Genomic DNA, 22,812 nt, shown 5'->3' on the forward strand with positions numbered 1-22,812 from the left:
CGTGAAACAATTCTTTTAGCATTTTCTTATGAAAACAGGGTCCAAAATCATGGGTTTTCGTTCAGCAGTGGAAGTAGGAGGCGCGCTCTACAATAGGCAAGGGTTTTCAAGTCTGCAAGTACGTTTTAAGCTGAGTTCCATGAACATTGTCCAAAATCATGTTTTAACCAAAATCCACAATGCGACCAGTTCAGCATATGAGAGGAGACACTGTTTGAGTGTAACAAACGTGAAACATTTCTTTTAGCCATTTTGCATGAAAACAGGGTCCAAAATCATGGGTTTTCATTCAGCAGTGGAAGTAGGAGGCGCGCTCTACAATAGGCAAGGGTTTTCAAGTCTGCAAGTACGTTTTAAGCTGAATTCCATGAACATTGTCCAAAATCATGTTTTAGGCCAAATCCACATTGCGACCAGATCAGCATATGACAGGAGACACTGTTTGAGTGTAACAAACGTGAAACAATTCTTTTAGCCTTTTCGCATGAAAACAGGGTCCAAAATCATGGGTTTTCGTTCAGTAGTGGAAGTAGGAGGCGCGCTCTACAATAGGCAAGGGTTTTCAAGTCTGCAAGTACGTTTTAAGCTGAATTCCATGAACATTGTCCAAAATCATGTTTTAACCAAAATCCACAATGCGACCAGTTCAGCATATGAGAGGAGACACTGTTTGAGTGTAACAAACGTGAAACATTTCTTTTAGCCTTTTCGCATGAAAACAGGGTCCAAAATCATGGGTTTTCGTTCAGCACTGGAAGTAGGAGGCGCGCTCTACAATAGGCAAGGGTTTTCAAGTCTGCAAGTACGTTTTAAGCTGAGTTCCATGAACATTGTCCAAAATCATGTTTTAGGCCAAATCCACATTGCGACCAGATCAGCATATGACAGGAGACACTGTTTGAGTGTAACAAACGTGAAACAATTCTTTTAGCCTTTTCGCATGAAAACAGGGTCCAAAATCATGGGTTTTCGTTCAGCAGTGGAAGTAGGAGGCGCGCTCTACAATAGGCAAGGGTTTTCAAGTCTGCAAGTACGTTTTAAGCTGAGTTCCATGAACATTGTCCAAAATCATGTTTTAGGCCAAATCCACATTGCGACCAGTTCAGCATATGACAGGAGACACTGTTTGAGTGTAACAAACGTGAAACAATTCTTTTAGCCTTTTCTTATGAAAACAGGGTCCAAAATCATGGCTTTTCGTTCAGCAGTGGAAGTAGGAGGCGCGCTCTACAATAGGCAAGGGTTTTCAAGTCTGCAAGTACGTTTTAAGCTGAGTTCCATGAACATTGTCCAAAATCATGTTTTAACCAAAATCCACAATGCGACCAGTTCAGCATATGAGAGGAGACACTGTTTGAGTGTAACAAACGTGAAACAATTCTTTTAGCCTTTTCTTATGAAAACAGGGTCCAAAATCATGGGTTTTCGTTCAGCACTGGAAGTAGGAGGCGCGCTCTACAATAGGCAAGGGTTTTCAAGTCTGCAAGTACGTTTTAAGCTGAGTTCCATGAACATTGTCCAAAATCATGTTTTAACCAAAATCCACAATGCGACCAGTTCAGCATATGAGAGGAGACACTGTTTGAGTGTAACAAACGTGAAACAATTCTTTTAGCATTTTCTTATGAAAACAGGGTCCAAAATCATGGGTTTTCGTTCAGCAGTGGAAGTAGGAGGCGCGCTCTACAATAGGCAAGGGTTTTCAAGTCTGCAAGTACGTTTTAAGCTGAGTTCCATGAACATTGTCCAAAATCATGTTTTAACCAAAATCCACAATGCGACCAGTTCAGCATATGAGAGGAGACACTGTTTGAGTGTAACAAACGTGAAACATTTCTTTTAGCCTTTTCGCATGAAAACAGGGTCCAAAATCATGGGTTTTCGTTCAGCACTGGAAGTAGGAGGCGCGCTCTACAATAGGCAAGGGTTTTCAAGTCTGCAAGTACGTTTTAAGCTGAGTTCCATGAACATTGTCCAAAATCATGTTTTAGGCCAAATCCACATTGCGACCAGATCAGCATATGACAGGAGACACTGTTTGAGTGTAACAAACGTGAAACAATTCTTTTAGCCTTTTCGCATGAAAACAGGGTCCAAAATCATGGGTTTTCGTTCAGCAGTGGAAGTAGGAGGCGCGCTCTACAATAGGCAAGGGTTTTCAAGTCTGCAAGTACGTTTTAAGCTGAGTTCCATGAACATTGTCCAAAATCATGTTTTATCCAAAATCCACAATGCGACCAGTTCAGCATATGAGAGGAGACACTGTTTGAGTGTAACAAACGTGAAACAATTCTTTTAGCATTTTCTTATGAAAACAGGGTCCAAAATCATGGGTTTTCGTTCAGCAGTGGAAGTAGGAGGCGCGCTCTACAATAGGCAAGGGTTTTCAAGTCTGCAAGTACGTTTTAAGCTGAGTTCCATGAACATTGTCCAAAATCATGTTTTAACCAAAATCCACAATGCGACCAGTTCAGCATATGAGAGGAGACACTGTTTGAGTGTAACAAACGTGAAACATTTCTTTTAGCCTTTTCGCATGAAAACAGGGTCCAAAATCATGGGTTTTCGTTCAGCACTGGAAGTAGGAGGCGCGCTCTACAATAGGCAAGGGTTTTCAAGTCTGCAAGTACGTTTTAAGCTGAGTTCCATGAACATTGTCCAAAATCATGTTTTAGGCCAAATCCACATTGCGACCAGATCAGCATATGAGAGGAGACACTGTTTGAGTGTAACAAACGTGAAACATTTCTTTTAGCCTTTTCGCATGAAAACAGGGTCCAAAATCATGGGTTTTCGTTCAGCAGTGGAAGTAGGAGGCGCGCTCTACAATAGGCAAGGGTTTTCAAGTCTGCAAGTACGTTTTAAGCTGAGTTCCATGAACATTGTCCAAAATCATGTTTTAACCAAAATCCACAATGCGACCAGTTCAGCATATGAGAGGAGACACTGTTTGAGTGTAACAAACGTGAAACATTTCTTTTAGCCTTTTCGCATGAAAACAGGGTCCAAAATCATGGGTTTTCGTTCAGCACTGGAAGTAGGAGGCGCGCTCTACAATAGGCAAGGGTTTTCAAGTCTGCAAGTACGTTTTAAGCTGAGTTCCATGAACATTGTCCAAAATCATGTTTTAGGCCAAATCCACATTGCGACCAGATCAGCATATGACAGGAGACACTGTTTGAGTGTAACAAACGTGAAACAATTCTTTTAGCCTTTTCGCATGAAAACAGGGTCCAAAATCATGGGTTTTCGTTCAGCAGTGGAAGTAGGAGGCGCGCTCTACAATAGGCAAGGGTTTTCAAGTCTGCAAGTACGTTTTAAGCTGAGTTCCATGAACATTGTCCAAAATCATGTTTTAACCAAAATCCACAATGCGACCAGTTCAGCATATGAGAGGAGACACTGTTTGAGTGTAACAAACGTGAAACATTTCTTTTAGCCATTTTGCATGAAAACAGGGTCCAAAATCATGGGTTTTCATTCAGCAGTGGAAGTAGGAGGCGCGCTCTACAATAGGCAAGGGTTTTCAAGTCTGCAAGTACGTTTTAAGCTGAGTTCCATGAACATTGTCCAAAATCATGTTTTAGGCCAAATCCACATTGCGACCAGATCAGCATATGACAGGAGACACTGTTTGAGTGTAACAAACGTGAAACAATTCTTTTAGCCTTTTCGCATGAAAACAGGGTCCAAAATCATGGGTTTTCGTTCAGCAGTGGAAGTAGGAGGCGCGCTCTACAATAGGCAAGGGTTTTCAAGTCTGCAAGTACGTTTTAAGCTGAGTTCCATGAACATTGTCCAAAATCATGTTTTAACCAAAATCCACAATGCGACCAGTTCAGCATATGAGAGGAGACACTGTTTGAGTGTAACAAACGTGAAACAATTCTTTTAGCATTTTCTTATGAAAACAGGGTCCAAAATCATGGGTTTTCGTTCAGCAGTGGAAGTAGGAGGCGCGCTCTACAATAGGCAAGGGTTTTCAAGTCTGCAAGTACGTTTTAAGCTGAGTTCCATGAACATTGTCCAAAATCATGTTTTAACCAAAATCCACAATGCGACCAGTTCAGCATATGAGAGGAGACACTGTTTGAGTGTAACAAACGTGAAACATTTCTTTTAGCCTTTTCGCATGAAAACAGGGTCCAAAATCATGGGTTTTCGTTCAGCACTGGAAGTAGGAGGCGCGCTCTACAATAGGCAAGGGTTTTCAAGTCTGCAAGTACGTTTTAAGCTGAGTTCCATGAACATTGTCCAAAATCATGTTTTAACCAAAATCCACAATGCGACCAGTTCAGCATATGAGAGGAGACACTGTTTGAGTGTAACAAACGTGAAACATTTCTTTTAGCCTTTTCGCATGAAAACAGGGTCCAAAATCATGGGTTTTCGTTCAGCACTGGAAGTAGGAGGCGCGCTCTACAATAGGCAAGGGTTTTCAAGTCTGCAAGTACGTTTTAAGCTGAGTTCCATGAACATTGTCCAAAATCATGTTTTAGGCCAAATCCACATTGCGACCAGATCAGCATATGACAGGAGACACTGTTTGAGTGTAACAAACGTGAAACAATTCTTTTAGCCTTTTCGCATGAAAACAGGGTCCAAAATCATGGGTTTTCGTTCAGCAGTGGAAGTAGGAGGCGCGCTCTACAATAGGCAAGGGTTTTCAAGTCTGCAAGTACGTTTTAAGCTGAGTTCCATGAACATTGTCCAAAATCATGTTTTAACCAAAATCCACAATGCGACCAGTTCAGCATATGAGAGGAGACACTGTTTGAGTGTAACAAACGTGAAACAATTCTTTTAGCATTTTCTTATGAAAACAGGGTCCAAAATCATGGGTTTTCGTTCAGCAGTGGAAGTAGGAGGCGCGCTCTACAATAGGCAAGGGTTTTCAAGTCTGCAAGTACGTTTTAAGCTGAGTTCCATGAACATTGTCCAAAATCATGTTTTAACCAAAATCCACAATGCGACCAGTTCAGCATATGAGAGGAGACACTGTTTGAGTGTAACAAACGTGAAACATTTCTTTTAGCCTTTTCGCATGAAAACAGGGTCCAAAATCATGGGTTTTCGTTCAGCACTGGAAGTAGGAGGCGCGCTCTACAATAGGCAAGGGTTTTCAAGTCTGCAAGTACGTTTTAAGCTGAGTTCCATGAACATTGTCCAAAATCATGTTTTAACCAAAATCCACAATGCGACCAGTTCAGCATATGAGAGGAGACACTGTTTGAGTGTAACAAACGTGAAACATTTCTTTTAGCCTTTTCGCATGAAAACAGGGTCCAAAATCATGGGTTTTCGTTCAGCACTGGAAGTAGGAGGCGCGCTCTACAATAGGCAAGGGTTTTCAAGTCTGCAAGTACGTTTTAAGCTGAGTTCCATGAACATTGTCCAAAATCATGTTTTAACCAAAATCCACAATGCGACCAGTTCAGCATATGAGAGGAGACACTGTTTGAGTGTAACAAACGTGAAACAATTCTTTTAGCATTTTCTTATGAAAACAGGGTCCAAAATCATGGGTTTTCGTTCAGCAGTGGAAGTAGGAGGCGCGCTCTACAATAGGCAAGGGTTTTCAAGTCTGCAAGTACGTTTTAAGCTGAGTTCCATGAACATTGTCCAAAATCATGTTTTAACCAAAATCCACAATGCGACCAGTTCAGCATATGAGAGGAGACACTGTTTGAGTGTAACAAACGTGAAACATTTCTTTTAGCCTTTTCGCATGAAAACAGGGTCCAAAATCATGGGTTTTCGTTCAGCACTGGAAGTAGGAGGCGCGCTCTACAATAGGCAAGGGTTTTCAAGTCTGCAAGTACGTTTTAAGCTGAGTTCCATGAACATTGTCCAAAATCATGTTTTAGGCCAAATCCACATTGCGACCAGATCAGCATATGACAGGAGACACTGTTTGAGTGTAACAAACGTGAAACAATTCTTTTAGCCTTTTCTTATGAAAACAGGGTCCAAAATCATGGGTTTTCGTTCAGCAGTGGAAGTAGGAGGCGCGCTCTACAATAGGCAAGGGTTTTCAAGTCTGCAAGTACGTTTCAAGCTGAGTTCCATGAACATTGTCCAAAATCATGTTTTAACCAAAATCCACAATGCGACCAGTTCAGCATATGAGAGGAGACACTGTTTGAGTGTAACAAACGTGAAACAATTCTTTTAGCATTTTCTTATGAAAACAGGGTCCAAAATCATGGGTTTTCGTTCAGCAGTGGAAGTAGGAGGCGCGCTCTACAATAGGCAAGGGTTTTCAAGTCTGCAAGTACGTTTTAAGCTGAGTTCCATGAACATTGTCCAAAATCATGTTTTAACCAAAATCCACAATGCGACCAGTTCAGCATATGAGAGGAGACACTGTTTGAGTGTAACAAACGTGAAACATTTCTTTTAGCCTTTTCGCATGAAAACAGGGTCCAAAATCATGGGTTTTCGTTCAGCACTGGAAGTAGGAGGCGCGCTCTACAATAGGCAAGGGTTTTCAAGTCTGCAAGTACGTTTTAAGCTGAGTTCCATGAACATTGTCCAAAATCATGTTTTAGGCCAAATCCACATTGCGACCAGATCAGCATATGACAGGAGACACTGTTTGAGTGTAACAAACGTGAAACAATTCTTTTAGCCTTTTCGCATGAAAACAGGGTCCAAAATCATGGGTTTTCATTCAGCAGTGGAAGTAGGAGGCGCGCTCTACAATAGGCAAGGGTTTTCAAGTCTGCAAGTACGTTTTAAGCTGAGTTCCATGAACATTGTCCAAAATCATGTTTTAACCAAAATCCACAATGCGACCAGTTCAGCATATGAGAGGAGACACTGTTTGAGTGTAACAAACGTGAAACAATTCTTTTAGCATTTTCTTATGAAAACAGGGTCCAAAATCATGGGTTTTCGTTCAGCAGTGGAAGTAGGAGGCGCGCTCTACAATAGGCAAGGGTTTTCAAGTCTGCAAGTACGTTTTAAGCTGAGTTCCATGAACATTGTCCAAAATCATGTTTTAACCAAAATCCACAATGCGACCAGTTCAGCATATGAGAGGAGACACTGTTTGAGTGTAACAAACGTGAAACATTTCTTTTAGCCTTTTCGCATGAAAACAGGGTCCAAAATCATGGGTTTTCGTTCAGCACTGGAAGTAGGAGGCGCGCTCTACAATAGGCAAGGGTTTTCAAGTCTGCAAGTACGTTTTAAGCTGAGTTCCATGAACATTGTCCAAAATCATGTTTTAACCAAAATCCACAATGCGACCAGTTCAGCATATGAGAGGAGACACTGTTTGAGTGTAACAAACGTGAAACAATTCTTTTAGCATTTTCTTATGAAAACAGGGTCCAAAATCATGGGTTTTCGTTCAGCAGTGGAAGTAGGAGGCGCGCTCTACAATAGGCAAGGGTTTTCAAGTCTGCAAGTACGTTTTAAGCTGAGTTCCATGAACATTGTCCAAAATCATGTTTTAACCAAAATCCACAATGCGACCAGTTCAGCATATGAGAGGAGACACTGTTTGAGTGTAACAAACGTGAAACATTTCTTTTAGCCTTTTCGCATGAAAACAGGGTCCAAAATCATGGGTTTTCGTTCAGCACTGGAAGTAGGAGGCGCGCTCTACAATAGGCAAGGGTTTTCAAGTCTGCAAGTACGTTTTAAGCTGAGTTCCATGAACATTGTCCAAAATCATGTTTTAACCAAAATCCACAATGCGACCAGTTCAGCATATGAGAGGAGACACTGTTTGAGTGTAACAAACGTGAAACATTTCTTTTAGCCTTTTCGCATGAAAACAGGGTCCAAAATCATGGGTTTTCGTTCAGCACTGGAAGTAGGAGGCGCGCTCTACAATAGGCAAGGGTTTTCAAGTCTGCAAGTACGTTTTAAGCTGAGTTCCATGAACATTGTCCAAAATCATGTTTTAACCAAAATCCACAATGCGACCAGTTCAGCATATGAGAGGAGACACTGTTTGAGTGTAACAAACGTGAAACAATTCTTTTAGCATTTTCTTATGAAAACAGGGTCCAAAATCATGGGTTTTCGTTCAGCAGTGGAAGTAGGAGGCGCGCTCTACAATAGGCAAGGGTTTTCAAGTCTGCAAGTACGTTTTAAGCTGAGTTCCATGAACATTGTCCAAAATCATGTTTTAACCAAAATCCACAATGCGACCAGTTCAGCATATGAGAGGAGACACTGTTTGAGTGTAACAAACGTGAAACATTTCTTTTAGCCTTTTCGCATGAAAACAGGGTCCAAAATCATGGGTTTTCGTTCAGCACTGGAAGTAGGAGGCGCGCTCTACAATAGGCAAGGGTTTTCAAGTCTGCAAGTACGTTTTAAGCTGAGTTCCATGAACATTGTCCAAAATCATGTTTTAGGCCAAATCCACATTGCGACCAGATCAGCATATGACAGGAGACACTGTTTGAGTGTAACAAACGTGAAACAATTCTTTTAGCCTTTTCTTATGAAAACAGGGTCCAAAATCATGGGTTTTCGTTCAGCAGTGGAAGTAGGAGGCGCGCTCTACAATAGGCAAGGGTTTTCAAGTCTGCAAGTACGTTTTAAGCTGAGTTCCATGAACATTGTCCAAAATCATGTTTTAACCAAAATCCACAATGCGACCAGTTCAGCATATGAGAGGAGACACTGTTTGAGTGTAACAAACGTGAAACAATTCTTTTAGCATTTTCTTATGAAAACAGGGTCCAAAATCATGGGTTTTCGTTCAGCAGTGGAAGTAGGAGGCGCGCTCTACAATAGGCAAGGGTTTTCAAGTCTGCAAGTACGTTTTAAGCTGAGTTCCATGAACATTGTCCAAAATCATGTTTTAACCAAAATCCACAATGCGACCAGTTCAGCATATGAGAGGAGACACTGTTTGAGTGTAACAAACGTGAAACATTTCTTTTAGCCTTTTCGCATGAAAACAGGGTCCAAAATCATGGGTTTTCGTTCAGCACTGGAAGTAGGAGGCGCGCTCTACAATAGGCAAGGGTTTTCAAGTCTGCAAGTACGTTTTAAGCTGAGTTCCATGAACATTGTCCAAAATCATGTTTTAGGCCAAATCCACATTGCGACCAGATCAGCATATGACAGGAGACACTGTTTGAGTGTAACAAACGTGAAACAATTCTTTTAGCCTTTTCGCATGAAAACAGGGTCCAAAATCATGGGTTTTCATTCAGCAGTGGAAGTAGGAGGCGCGCTCTACAATAGGCAAGGGTTTTCAAGTCTGCAAGTACGTTTTAAGCTGAGTTCCATGAACATTGTCCAAAATCATGTTTTAACCAAAATCCACAATGCGACCAGTTCAGCATATGAGAGGAGACACTGTTTGAGTGTAACAAACGTGAAACAATTCTTTTAGCATTTTCTTATGAAAACAGGGTCCAAAATCATGGGTTTTCGTTCAGCAGTGGAAGTAGGAGGCGCGCTCTACAATAGGCAAGGGTTTTCAAGTCTGCAAGTACGTTTTAAGCTGAGTTCCATGAACATTGTCCAAAATCATGTTTTAACCAAAATCCACAATGCGACCAGTTCAGCATATGAGAGGAGACACTGTTTGAGTGTAACAAACGTGAAACATTTCTTTTAGCCTTTTCGCATGAAAACAGGGTCCAAAATCATGGGTTTTCGTTCAGCACTGGAAGTAGGAGGCGCGCTCTACAATAGGCAAGGGTTTTCAAGTCTGCAAGTACGTTTTAAGCTGAGTTCCATGAACATTGTCCAAAATCATGTTTTAACCAAAATCCACAATGCGACCAGTTCAGCATATGAGAGGAGACACTGTTTGAGTGTAACAAACGTGAAACAATTCTTTTAGCATTTTCTTATGAAAACAGGGTCCAAAATCATGGGTTTTCGTTCAGCAGTGGAAGTAGGAGGCGCGCTCTACAATAGGCAAGGGTTTTCAAGTCTGCAAGTACGTTTTAAGCTGAGTTCCATGAACATTGTCCAAAATCATGTTTTAACCAAAATCCACAATGCGACCAGTTCAGCATATGAGAGGAGACACTGTTTGAGTGTAACAAACGTGAAACAATTCTTTTAGCATTTTCTTATGAAAACAGGGTCCAAAATCATGGGTTTTCGTTCAGCAGTGGAAGTAGGAGGCGCGCTCTACAATAGGCAAGGGTTTTCAAGTCTGCAAGTACATTTTAAGCTGAGTTCCATGAACATTGTCCAAAATCATGTTTTAACCAAAATCCACAATGCGACCAGTTAAGCATATGAGAGGAGAAGCTGTTTGAGTGTAACAAACGTGAAACATTTCTTTTAGCCTTTTCGCATGAAAACAGGGTCCAAAATCATGGGTTTTCGTTCAGCACTGGAAGTAGGAGGCGCGCTCTACAATAGGCAAGGGTTTTCAAGTCTGCAAGTACGTTTTAAGCTGAGTTCCATGAACATTGTCCAAAATCATGTTTTAGGCCAAATCCACATTGCGACCAGATCAGCATATGACAGGAGACACTGTTTGAGTGTAACAAACGTGAAACAATTCTTTTAGCCTTTTCGCATGAAAACAGGGTCCAAAATCATGGGTTTTCATTCAGCAGTGGAAGTAGGAGGCGCGCTCTACAATAGGCAAGGGTTTTCAAGTCTGCAAGTACGTTTTAAGCTGAGTTCCATGAACATTGTCCAAAATCATGTTTTAACCAAAATCCACAATGCGACCAGTTCAGCATATGAGAGGAGACACTGTTTGAGTGTAACAAACGTGAAACAATTCTTTTAGCATTTTCTTATGAAAACAGGGTCCAAAATCATGGGTTTTCGTTCAGCAGTGGAAGTAGGAGGCGCGCTCTACAATAGGCAAGGGTTTTCAAGTCTGCAAGTACGTTTTAAGCTGAGTTCCATGAACATTGTCCAAAATCATGTTTTAACCAAAATCCACAATGCGACCAGTTCAGCATATGAGAGGAGACACTGTTTGAGTGTAACAAACGTGAAACATTTCTTTTAGCCTTTTCGCATGAAAACAGGGTCCAAAATCATGGGTTTTCGTTCAGCACTGGAAGTAGGAGGCGCGCTCTACAATAGGCAAGGGTTTTCAAGTCTGCAAGTACGTTTTAAGCTGAGTTCCATGAACATTGTCCAAAATCATGTTTTAACCAAAATCCACAATGCGACCAGTTCAGCATATGAGAGGAGACACTGTTTGAGTGTAACAAACGTGAAACAATTCTTTTAGCATTTTCTTATGAAAACAGGGTCCAAAATCATGGGTTTTCGTTCAGCAGTGGAAGTAGGAGGCGCGCTCTACAATAGGCAAGGGTTTTCAAGTCTGCAAGTACGTTTTAAGCTGAGTTCCATGAACATTGTCCAAAATCATGTTTTAACCAAAATCCACAATGCGACCAGTTCAGCATATGAGAGGAGACACTGTTTGAGTGTAACAAACGTGAAACAATTCTTTTAGCATTTTCTTATGAAAACAGGGTCCAAAATCATGGGTTTTCGTTCAGCAGTGGAAGTAGGAGGCGCGCTCTACAATAGGCAAGGGTTTTCAAGTCTGCAAGTACGTTTTAAGCTGAGTTCCATGAACATTGTCCAAAATCATGTTTTAACCAAAATCCACAATGCGACCAGTTAAGCATATGAGAGGAGAAGCTGTTTGAGTGTAACAAACGTGAAACATTTCTTTTAGCCTTTTCGCATGAAAACAGGGTCCAAAATCATGGGTTTTCGTTCAGCACTGGAAGTAGGAGGCGCGCTCTACAATAGGCAAGGGTTTTCAAGTCTGCAAGTACGTTTTAAGCTGAGTTCCATGAACATTGTCCAAAATCATGTTTTAGGCCAAATCCACATTGCGACCAGATCAGCATATGACAGGAGACACTGTTTGAGTGTAACAAACGTGAAACAATTCTTTTAGCCTTTTCGCATGAAAACAGGGTCCAAAATCATGGGTTTTCGTTCAGCAGTGGAAGTAGGAGGCGCGCTCTACAATAGGCAAGGGTTTTCAAGTCTGCAAGTACGTTTTAAGCTGAGTTCCATGAACATTGTCCAAAATCATGTTTTAACCAAAATCCACAATGCGACCAGTTCAGCATATGAGAGGAGACACTGTTTGAGTGTAACAAACGTGAAACAATTCTTTTAGCATTTTCTTATGAAAACAGGGTCCAAAATCATGGGTTTTCGTTCAGCAGTGGAAGTAGGAGGCGCGCTCTACAATAGGCAAGGGTTTTCAAGTCTGCAAGTACGTTTTAAGCTGAGTTCCATGAACATTGTCCAAAATCATGTTTTAACCAAAATCCACAATGCGACCAGTTCAGCATATGAGAGGAGACACTGTTTGAGTGTAACAAACGTGAAACATTTCTTTTAGCCTTTTCGCATGAAAAAAGGGTCCAAAATCATGGGTTTTCGTTCAGCACTGGAAGTAGGAGGCGCGCTCTACAATAGGCAAGGGTTTTCAAGTCTGCAAGTACGTTTTAAGCTGAGTTCCATGAACATTGTCCAAAATCATGTTTTAGGCCAAATCCACATTGCGACCAGATCAGCATATGAGAGGAGACACTGTTTGAGTGTAACAAACGTGAAACATTTCTTTTAGCCTTTTCGCATGAAAACAGGGTCCAAAATCATGGGTTTTCGTTCAGCAGTGGAAGTAGGAGGCGCGCTCTACAATAGGCAAGGGTTTTCAAGTCTGCAAGTACGTTTTAAGCTGAGTTCCATGAACATTGTCCAAAATCATGTTTTAACCAAAATCCACAATGCGACCAGTTCAGCATATGAGAGGAGACACTGTTTGAGTGTAACAAACGTGAAACATTTCTTTTAGCCTTTTCGCATGAAAACAGGGTCCAAAATCATGGGTTTTCGTTCAGCACTGGAAGTAGGAGGCGCGCTCTACAATAGGCAAGGGTTTTCAAGTCTGCAAGTACGTTTTAAGCTGAGTTCCATGAACATTGTCCAAAATCATGTTTTAGGCCAAATCCACATTGCGACCAGATCAGCATATGACAGGAGACACTGTTTGAGTGTAACAAACGTGAAACAATTCTTTTAGCCTTTTCGCATGAAAACAGGGTCCAAAATCATGGGTTTTCGTTCAGCAGTGGAAGTAGGAGGCGCGCTCTACAATAGGCAAGGGTTTTCAAGTCTGCAAGTACGTTTTAAGCTGAGTTCCATGAACATTGTCCAAAATCATGTTTTAACCAAAATCCACAATGCGACCAGTTCAGCATATGAGAGGAGACACTGTTTGAGTGTAACAAACGTGAAACATTTCTTTTAGCCATTTTGCATGAAAACAGGGTCCAAAATCATGGGTTTTCATTCAGCAGTGGAAGTAGGAGGCGCGCTCTACAATAGGCAAGGGTTTTCAAGTCTGCAAGTACGTTTTAAGCTGAGTTCCATGAACATTGTCCAAAATCATGTTTTAACCAAAATCCACAATGCGACCAGTTCAGCATATGAGAGGAGACACTGTTTGAGTGTAACAAACGTGAAACATTTCTTTTAGCCTTTTCGCATGAAAAAAGGGTCCAAAATCATGGGTTTTCGTTCAGCACTGGAAGTAGGAGGCGCGCTCTACAATAGGCAAGGGTTTTCAAGTCTGCAAGTACGTTTTAAGCTGAGTTCCATGAACATTGTCCAAAATCATGTTTTAGGCCAAATCCACATTGCGACCAGATCAGCATATGAGAGGAGACACTGTTTGAGTGTAACAAACGTGAAACATTTCTTTTAGCCTTTTCGCATGAAAACAGGGTCCAAAATCATGGGTTTTCGTTCAGCAGTGGAAGTAGGAGGCGCGCTCTACAATAGGCAAGGGTTTTCAAGTCTGCAAGTACGTTTTAAGCTGAGTTCCATGAACATTGTCCAAAATCATGTTTTAACCAAAATCCACAATGCGACCAGTTCAGCATATGAGAGGAGACACTGTTTGAGTGTAACAAACGTGAAACATTTCTTTTAGCCTTTTCGCATGAAAACAGGGTCCAAAATCATGGGTTTTCGTTCAGCACTGGAAGTAGGAGGCGCGCTCTACAATAGGCAAGGGTTTTCAAGTCTGCAAGTATGTTTTAAGCTGAGTTCCATGAACATTGTCCAAAATCATGTTTTAGGCCAAATCCACATTGCGACCAGATCAGCATATGACAGGAGACACTGTTTGAGTGTAACAAACGTGAAACAATTCTTTTAGCCTTTTCGCATGAAAACAGGGTCCAAAATCATGGGTTTTCGTTCAGCAGTGGAAGTAGGAGGCGCGCTCTACAATAGGCAAGGGTTTTCAAGTCTGCAAGTACGTTTTAAGCTGAGTTCCATGAACATTGTCCAAAATCATGTTTTAACCAAAATCCACAATGCGACCAGTTCAGCATATGAGAGGAGACACTGTTTGAGTGTAAGAAACGTGAAACATTTCTTTTAGCCATTTTGCATGAAAACAGGGTCCAAAATCATGGGTTTTCATTCAGCAGTGGAAGTAGGAGGCGCGCTCTACAATAGGCAAGGGTTTTCAAGTCTGCAAGTACGTTTTAAGCTGAGTTCCATGAACATTGTCCAAAATCATGTTTTAACCAAAATCCACAATGCGACCAGTTCAGCATATGAGAGGAGCCACTGTTTGAGTGTAACAAACGTGAAACATTTCTTTTAGACTTTTCGCATGAAAACAGGGTCCAAAATCATGGGTTTTCGTTCAGCACTGGAAGTAGGAGGCGCGCTCTACAATAGGCAAGGGTTTTCAAGTCTGCAAGTACGTTTTAAGCTGAGTTCCATGAACATTGTCCAAAATCATGTTTTAGGCCAAATCCACATTGCGACCAGATCAGCATATGACAGGAGACACTGTTTGAGTGTAACAAACGTGAAACAATTCTTTTAGCCTTTTCGCATGAAAACAGGGTCCAAAATCATGGGTTTTCGTTCAGCAGTGGAAGTAGGAGGCGCGCTCTACAATAGGCAAGGGTTTTCAAGTCTGCAAGTACGTTTTAAGCTGAGTTCCATGAACATTGTCCAAAATCATGTTTTAACCAAAATCCACAATGCGACCAGTTCAGCATATGAGAGGAGACACTGTTTGAGTGTAACAAACGTGAAACATTTCTTTTAGCCTTTTCGCATGAAAACAGGGTCCAAAATCATGGGTTTTCGTTCAGCAGTGGAAGTAGGAGGCGCGCTCTACAATAGGCAAGGGTTTTCAAGTCTGCAAGTACGTTTTAAGCTGAGTTCCATGAACATTGTCCAAAATCATGTTTTAACCAAAATCCACAATGCGACCAGTTCAGCATATGAGAGGAGACACTGTTTGAGTGTAACAAACGTGAAACATTTCTTTTAGCCTTTTTGCATGAAAACAGGGTCCAAAATCATGGGTTTTCGTTCAGCAGTGGAAGTAGGAGGCGCGCTCTACAATAGGCAAGGGTTTTCAAGTCTGCAAGTACGTTTTAAGCTGAGTTCCATGAACATTGTCCAAAATCATGTTTTAACCAAAATCCACAATGCGACCAGTTCAGCATATGAGAGGAGACACTGTTTGAGTGTAACAAACGTGAAATAATTCTTTTAGCCTTTTCTTATGAAAACAGGGTCCAAAATCATGGGTTTTCGTTCAGCAGTGGAAGTAGGAGGCGCGCTCTACAATAGGCAAGGGTTTTCAAGTCTGCAAGTACGTTTTAAGCTGAGTTCCATGAACATCGTCCAAAATCATGTTTTAGGCCAAAATCCACAATGCGACCAGTTCAGCATATGAGAGGAGACACTGTTTGAGTGTAACAAACGTGAAACAATTCTTTTAGCATTTTCTTATGAAAACAGGGTCCAAAATCATGGGTTTTCGTTCAGCAGTGGAAGTAGGAGGCGCGCTCTACAATAGGCAAGGGTTTTCAAGTCTGCAAGTACGTTTTAAGCTGAGTTCCATGAACATTGTCCAAAATCATGTTTTAGGCCAAATCCACATTGCGACCAGATCAGCATATGACAGGAGACACTGTTTGAGTGTAACAAACGTGAAACAATTCTTTTAGCCTTTTCGCATGAAAACAGGGTCCAAAATCATGGGTTTTCGTTCAGCAGTGGAAGTAGGAGGCGCGCTCTAAAATATGGAAGGGTTTTCAAGTCTGCAAGTACGTTTTAAGCTGAGTTCCATGAACATTGTCCAAAATCATGTTTTAACCAAAATCCACAATGCGACCAGTTCAGCATATGAGAGGAGACACTGTTTGAGTGTAACAAACGTGAAACATTTCTTTTAGCCATTTTGCATGAAAACAGGGTCCAAAATCATGGGTTTTCATTCAGCAGTGGAAGTAGGAGGCGCGCTCTACAATAGGCAAGGGTTTTCAAGTCTGCAAGTACGTTTTAAGCTGAGTTCCATGAACATTGTCCAAAATCATGTTTTAACCAAAATCCACAATGCGACCAGTTCAGCATATGAGAGGAGACACTGTTTGAGTGTAACAAACGTGAAACATTTCTTTTAGCCTTTTCGCATGAAAAAAGGGTCCAAAATCATGGGTTTTCGTTCAGCACTGGAAGTAGGAGGCGCGCTCTACAATAGGCAAGGGTTTTCAAGTCTGCAAGTATGTTTTAAGCTGAGTTCCATGAACATTGTCCAAAATCATGTTTTAGGCCAAATCCACATTGCGACCAGATCAGCATATGAGAGGAGACACTGTTTGAGTGTAACAAACGTGAAACATTTCTTTTAGCCTTTTCGCATGAAAACAGGGTCCAAAATCATGGGTTTTCGTTCAGCAGTGGAAGTAGGAGGCGCGCTCTACAATAGGCAAGGGTTTTCAAGTCTGCAAGTACGTTTTAAGCTGAGTTCCATGAACATTGTCCAAAATCATGTTTTAACCAAAATCCACAATGCGACCAGTTCAGCATATGAGAGGAGACACTGTTTGAGTGTAACAAACGTGAAACATTTCTTTTAGCCTTTTCGCATGAAAACAGGGTCCAAAATCATGGGTTTTCGTTCAGCACTGGAAGTAGGAGGCGCGCTCTACAATAGGCAAGGGTTTTCAAGTCTGCAAGTACGTTTTAAGCTGAGTTCCATGAACATTGTCCAAAATCATGTTTTAGGCCAAATCCACATTGCGACCAGATCAGCATATGACAGGAGACACTGTTTGAGTGTAACAAACGTGAAACAATTCTTTTAGCCTTTTCGCATGAAAACAGGGTCCAAAATCATGGGTTTTCGTTCAGCAGTGGAAGTAGGAGGCGCGCTCTACAATAGGCAAGGGTTTTCAAGTCTGCAAGTACGTTTTAAGCTGAGTTCCATGAACATTGTCCAAAATCATGTTTTAACCAAAATCCACAATGCGACCAGTTCAGCATATGAGAGGAGACACTGTTTGAGTGTAACAAACGTGAAACATTTCTTTTAGCCATTTTGCATGAAAACAGGGTCCAAAATCATGGGTTTTCATTCAGCAGTGGAAGTAGGAGGCGCGCTCTACAATAGGCAAGGGTTTTCAAGTCTGTAAGTACGTTTTAAGCTGAGTTCCATGAACATTGTCCAAAATCATGTTTTAACCAAAATCCACAATGCGACCAGTTCAGCATATGAGAGGAGCCACTGTTTGAGTGTAACAAACGTGAAACATTTCTTTTAGCCTTTTCGCATGAAAACAGGGTCCAAAATCATGGGTTTTCGTTCAGCACTGGAAGTAGGAGGCGCGCTCTACAATAGGCAAGGGTTTTCAAGTCTGCAAGTACGTTTTAAGCTGAGTTCCATGAACATTGTCCAAAATCATGTTTTAACCAAAATCCACAATGCGACCAGTTCAGCATATGAGAGGAGACACTGTTTGAGTGTAACAAACGTGAAACATTTCTTTTAGCCATTTTGCATGAAAACAGGGTCCAAAATCATGGGTTTTCATTCAGCAGTGGAAGTAGGAGGCGCGCTCTACAATAGGCAAGGGTTTTCAAGTCTGCAAGTACGTTTTAAGCTGAGTTCCATGAACATTGTCCAAAATCATGTTTTAACCAAAATCCACAATGCGACCAGTTCAGCATATGAGAGGAGACACTGTTTGAGTGTAACAAACGTGAAACATTTCTTTTAGCCTTTTCGCATGAAAAAAGGGTCCAAAATCATGGGTTTTCGTTCAGCACTGGAAGTAGGAGGCGCGCTCTACAATAGGCAAGGGTTTTCAAGTCTGCAAGTACGTTTTAAGCTGAGTTCCATGAACATTGTCCAAAATCATGTTTTAGGCCAAATCCACATTGCGACCAGATCAGCATATGAGAGGAGACACTGTTTGAGTGTAACAAACGTGAAACATTTCTTTTAGCCTTTTCGCATGAAAACAGGGTCCAAAATCATGGGTTTTCGTTCAGCAGTGGAAGTAGGAGGCGCGCTCTACAATAGGCAAGGGTTTTCAAGTCTGCAAGTACGTTTTAAGCTGAGTTCCATGAACATTGTCCAAAATCATGTTTTAACCAAAATCCACAATGCGACCAGTTCAGCATATGAGAGGAGACACTGTTTGAGTGTAACAAACGTGAAACATTTCTTTTAGCCTTTTCGCATGAAAACAGGGTCCAAAATCATGGGTTTTCGTTCAGCACTGGAAGTAGGAGGCGCGCTCTACAATAGGCAAGGGTTTTCAAGTCTGCAAGTACGTTTTAAGCTGAGTTCCATGAACATTGTCCAAAATCATGTTTTAGGCCAAATCCACATTGCGACCAGATCAGCATATGACAGGAGACACTGTTTGAGTGTAACAAACGTGAAACAATTCTTTTAGCCTTTTCGCATGAAAACAGGGTCCAAAATCATGGGTTTTCGTTCAGCAGTGGAAGTAGGAGGCGCGCTCTACAATAGGCAAGGGTTTTCAAGTCTGCAAGTACGTTTTAAGCTGAGTTCCATGAACATTGTCCAAAATCATGTTTTAACCAAAATCCACAATGCGACCAGTTCAGCATATGAGAGGAGACACTGTTTGAGTGTAACAAACGTGAAACATTTCTTTTAGCCATTTTGCATGAAAACAGGGTCCAAAATCATGGGTTTTCATTCAGCAGTGGAAGTAGGAGGCGCGCTCTACAATAGGCAAGGGTTTTCAAGTCTGTAAGTACGTTTTAAGCTGAGTTCCATGAACATTGTCCAAAATCATGTTTTAACCAAAATCCACAATGCGACCAGTTCAGCATATGAGAGGAGCCACTGTTTGAGTGTAACAAACGTGAAACATTTCTTTTAGCCTTTTCGCATGAAAACAGGGTCCAAAATCATGGGTTTTCGTTCAGCACTGGAAGTAGGAGGCGCGCTCTACAATAGGCAAGGGTTTTCAAGTCTGCAAGTACGTTTTAAGCTGAGTTCCATGAACATTGTCCAAAATCATGTTTTAGGCCAAATCCACATTGCGACCAGATCAGCATATGACAGGAGACACTGTTTGAGTGTAACAAACGTGAAACAATTCTTTTAGCCTTTTCGCATGAAAACAGGGTCCAAAATCATGGGTTTTCGTTCAGCAGTGGAAGTAGGAGGCGCGCTCTACAATAGGCAAGGGTTTTCAAGTCTGCAAGTACGTTTTAAGCTGAGTTCCATGAACATTGTCCAAAATCATGTTTTAACCAAAATCCACAATGCGACCAGTTCAGCATATGAGAGGAGACACTGTTTGAGTGTAACAAACGTGAAACATTTCTTTTAGCCTTTTCGCATGAAAACAGGGTCCAAAATCATGGGTTTTCGTTCAGCAGTGGAAGTAGGAGGCGCGCTCTACAATAGGCAAGGGTTTTCAAGTCTGCAAGTACGTTTTAAGCTGAGTTCCATGAACATTGTCCAAAATCATGTTTTAACCAAAATCCACAATGCGACCAGTTCAGCATATGAGAGGAGACACTGTTTGAGTGTAACAAACGTGAAACATTTCTTTTAGCCATTTTGCATGAAAACAGGGTCCAAAATCATGGGTTTTCATTCAGCAGTGGAAGTAGGAGGCGCGCTCTACAATAGGCAAGGGTTTTCAAGTCTGCAAGTACGTTTTAAGCTGAGTTCCATGAACATTGTCCAAAATCATGTTTTAACCAAAATCCACAATGCGACCAGTTCAGCATATGAGAGGAGACACTGTTTGAGTGTAACAAACGTGAAACATTTCTTTTAGCCTTTTCGCATGAAAACAGGGTCCAAAATCATGGGTTTTCGTTCAGCACTGGAAGTAGGAGGCGCGCTCTACAATAGGCAAGGGTTTTCAAGTCTGCAAGTACGTTTTAAGCTGAGTTCCATGAACATTGTCCAAAATCATGTTTTAGGCCAAATCCACATTGCGACCAGATCAGCATATGACAGGAGACACTGTTTGAGTGTAACAAACGTGAAACAATTCTTTTAGCCTTTTCGCATGAAAACAGGGTCCAAAATCATGGGTTTTCGTTCAGCAGTGGAAGTAGGAGGCGCGCTCTACAATAGGCAAGGGTTTTCAAGTCTGCAAGTACGTTTTAAGCTGAGTTCCATGAACATTGTCCAAAATCATGTTTTAACCAAAATCCACAATGCGACCAGTTCAGCATATGAGAGGAGACACTGTTTGAGTGTAACAAACGTGAAACATTTCTTTTAGCCATTTTGCATGAAAACAGGGTCCAAAATCATGGGTTTTCATTCAGCAGTGGAAGTAGGAGGCGCGCTCTACAATAGGCAAGGGTTTTCAAGTCTGCAAGTACGTTTTAAGCTGAGTTCCATGAACATTGTCCAAAATCATGTTTTAACCAAAATCCACAATGCGACCAGTTCAGCATATGAGAGGAGCCACTGTTTGAGTGTAACAAACGTGAAACATTTCTTTTAGCCTTTTCGCATGAAAACAGGGTCCAAAATCATGGGTTTTCGTTCAGCACTGGAAGTAGGAGGCGCGCTCTACCATAGGCAAGGGTTTTCAAGTCTGCAAGTACGTTTTAAGCTGAGTTCCATGAACATTGTCCAAAATCATGTTTTAGGCCAAATCCACATTGCGACCAGATCAGCATATGACAGGAGACACTGTTTGAGTGTAACAAACGTGAAACAATTCTTTTAGCCTTTTCGCATGAAAACAGGGTCCAAAATCATGGGTTTTCGTTCAGCAGTGGAAGTAGGAGGCGCGCTCTACAATAGGCAAGGGTTTTCAAGTCTGCAAGTACGTTTTAAGCTGAGTTCCATGAACATTGTCCAAAATCATGTTTTAACCAAAATCCACAATGCGACCAGTTCAGCATATGAGAGGAGACACTGTTTGAGTGTAACAAACGTGAAACATTTCTTTTAGCCTTTTCGCATGAAAACAGGGTCCAAAATCATGGGTTTTCGTTCAGCAGTGGAAGTAGGAGGCGCGCTCTACAATAGGCAAGGGTTTTCAAGTCTGCAAGTACGTTTTAAGCTGAGTTCCATGAACATTGTCCAAAATCATGTTTTAACCAAAATCCACAATGCGACCAGTTCAGCATATGAGAGGAGACACTGTTTGAGTGTAACAAACGTGAAACAATTCTTTTAGCCTTTTCTTATGAAAACAGGGTCCAAAATCATGGGTTTTCGTTCAGCAGTGGAAGTAGGAGGCGCGCTCTACAATAGGCAAGGGTTTTCAAGTCTGCAAGTACGTTTTAAGCTGAGTTCCATGAACATCGTCCAAAATCATGTTTTAGGCCAAAATCCACAATGCGACCAGTTCAGCATATGAGAGGAGACACTGTTTGAGTGTAACAAACGTGAAACAATTCTTTTAGCATTTTCTTATGAAAACAGGGTCCAAAATCATGGGTTTTCGTTCAGCAGTGGAAGTAGGAGGCGCGCTCTACAATAGGCAAGGGTTTTCAAGTCTGCAAGTACGTTTTAAGCTGAGTTCCATGAACATTGTCCAAAATCATGTTTTAGGCCAAATCCACATTGCGACCAGATCAGCATATGACAGGAGACACTGTTTGAGTGTAACAAACGTGAAACAATTCTTTTAGCCTTTTCGCATGAAAACAGGGTCCAAAATCATGGGTTTTCGTTCAGCAGTGGAAGTAGGAGGCGCGCTCTACAATAGGCAAGGGTTTTCAAGTCTGCAAGTACGTTTTAAGCTGAGTTCCATGAACATTGTCCAAAATCATGTTTTAACCAAAATCCACAATGCGACCAGTTCAGCATATGAGAGGAGACACTGTTTGAGTGTAACAAACGTGAAACATTTCTTTTAGCCATTTTGCATGAAAACAGGGTCCAAAATCATGGGTTTTCGTTCAGCAGTGGAAGTAGGAGGCGCGCTCTACAATAGGCAAGGGTTTTCAAGTCTGCAAGTACGTTTTAAGCTGAGTTCCATGAACATTGTCCAAAATCATGTTTTAACCAAAATCCACAATGCGACCAGTTCAGCATATGAGAGGAGACACTGTTTGAGTGTAACAAACGTGAAACATTTCTTTTAGCCTTTTCGCATGAAAAAAGGGTCCAAAATCATGGGTTTTCGTTCAGCACTGGAAGTAGGAGGCGCGCTCTACAATAGGCAAGGGTTTTCAAGTCTGCAAGTACGTTTTAAGCTGAGTTCCATGAACATTGTCCAAAATCATGTTTTAGGCCAAATCCACATTGCGACCAGATCAGCATATGACAGGAGACACTGTTTGAGTGTAACAAACGTGAAACAATTCTTTTAGCCTTTTCGCATGAAAACAGGGTCCAAAATCATGGGTTTTCGTTCAGCAGTGGAAGTAGGAGGCGCGCTCTACAATAGGCAAGGGTTTTCAAGTCTGCAAGTACGTTTTAAGCTGAGTTCCATGAACATTGTCCAAAATCATGTTTTAACCAAAATCCACAATGCGACCAGTTCAGCATATGAGAGGAGACACTGTTTGAGTGTAACAAACGTGAAACAT

This window comes from Coregonus lavaretus, assembly GCF_964263955.1.
Source record: "Coregonus lavaretus genome assembly, chromosome: 32".
In the NCBI taxonomy this organism is placed as follows: Eukaryota; Metazoa; Chordata; class Actinopteri; order Salmoniformes; family Salmonidae; genus Coregonus; species Coregonus lavaretus.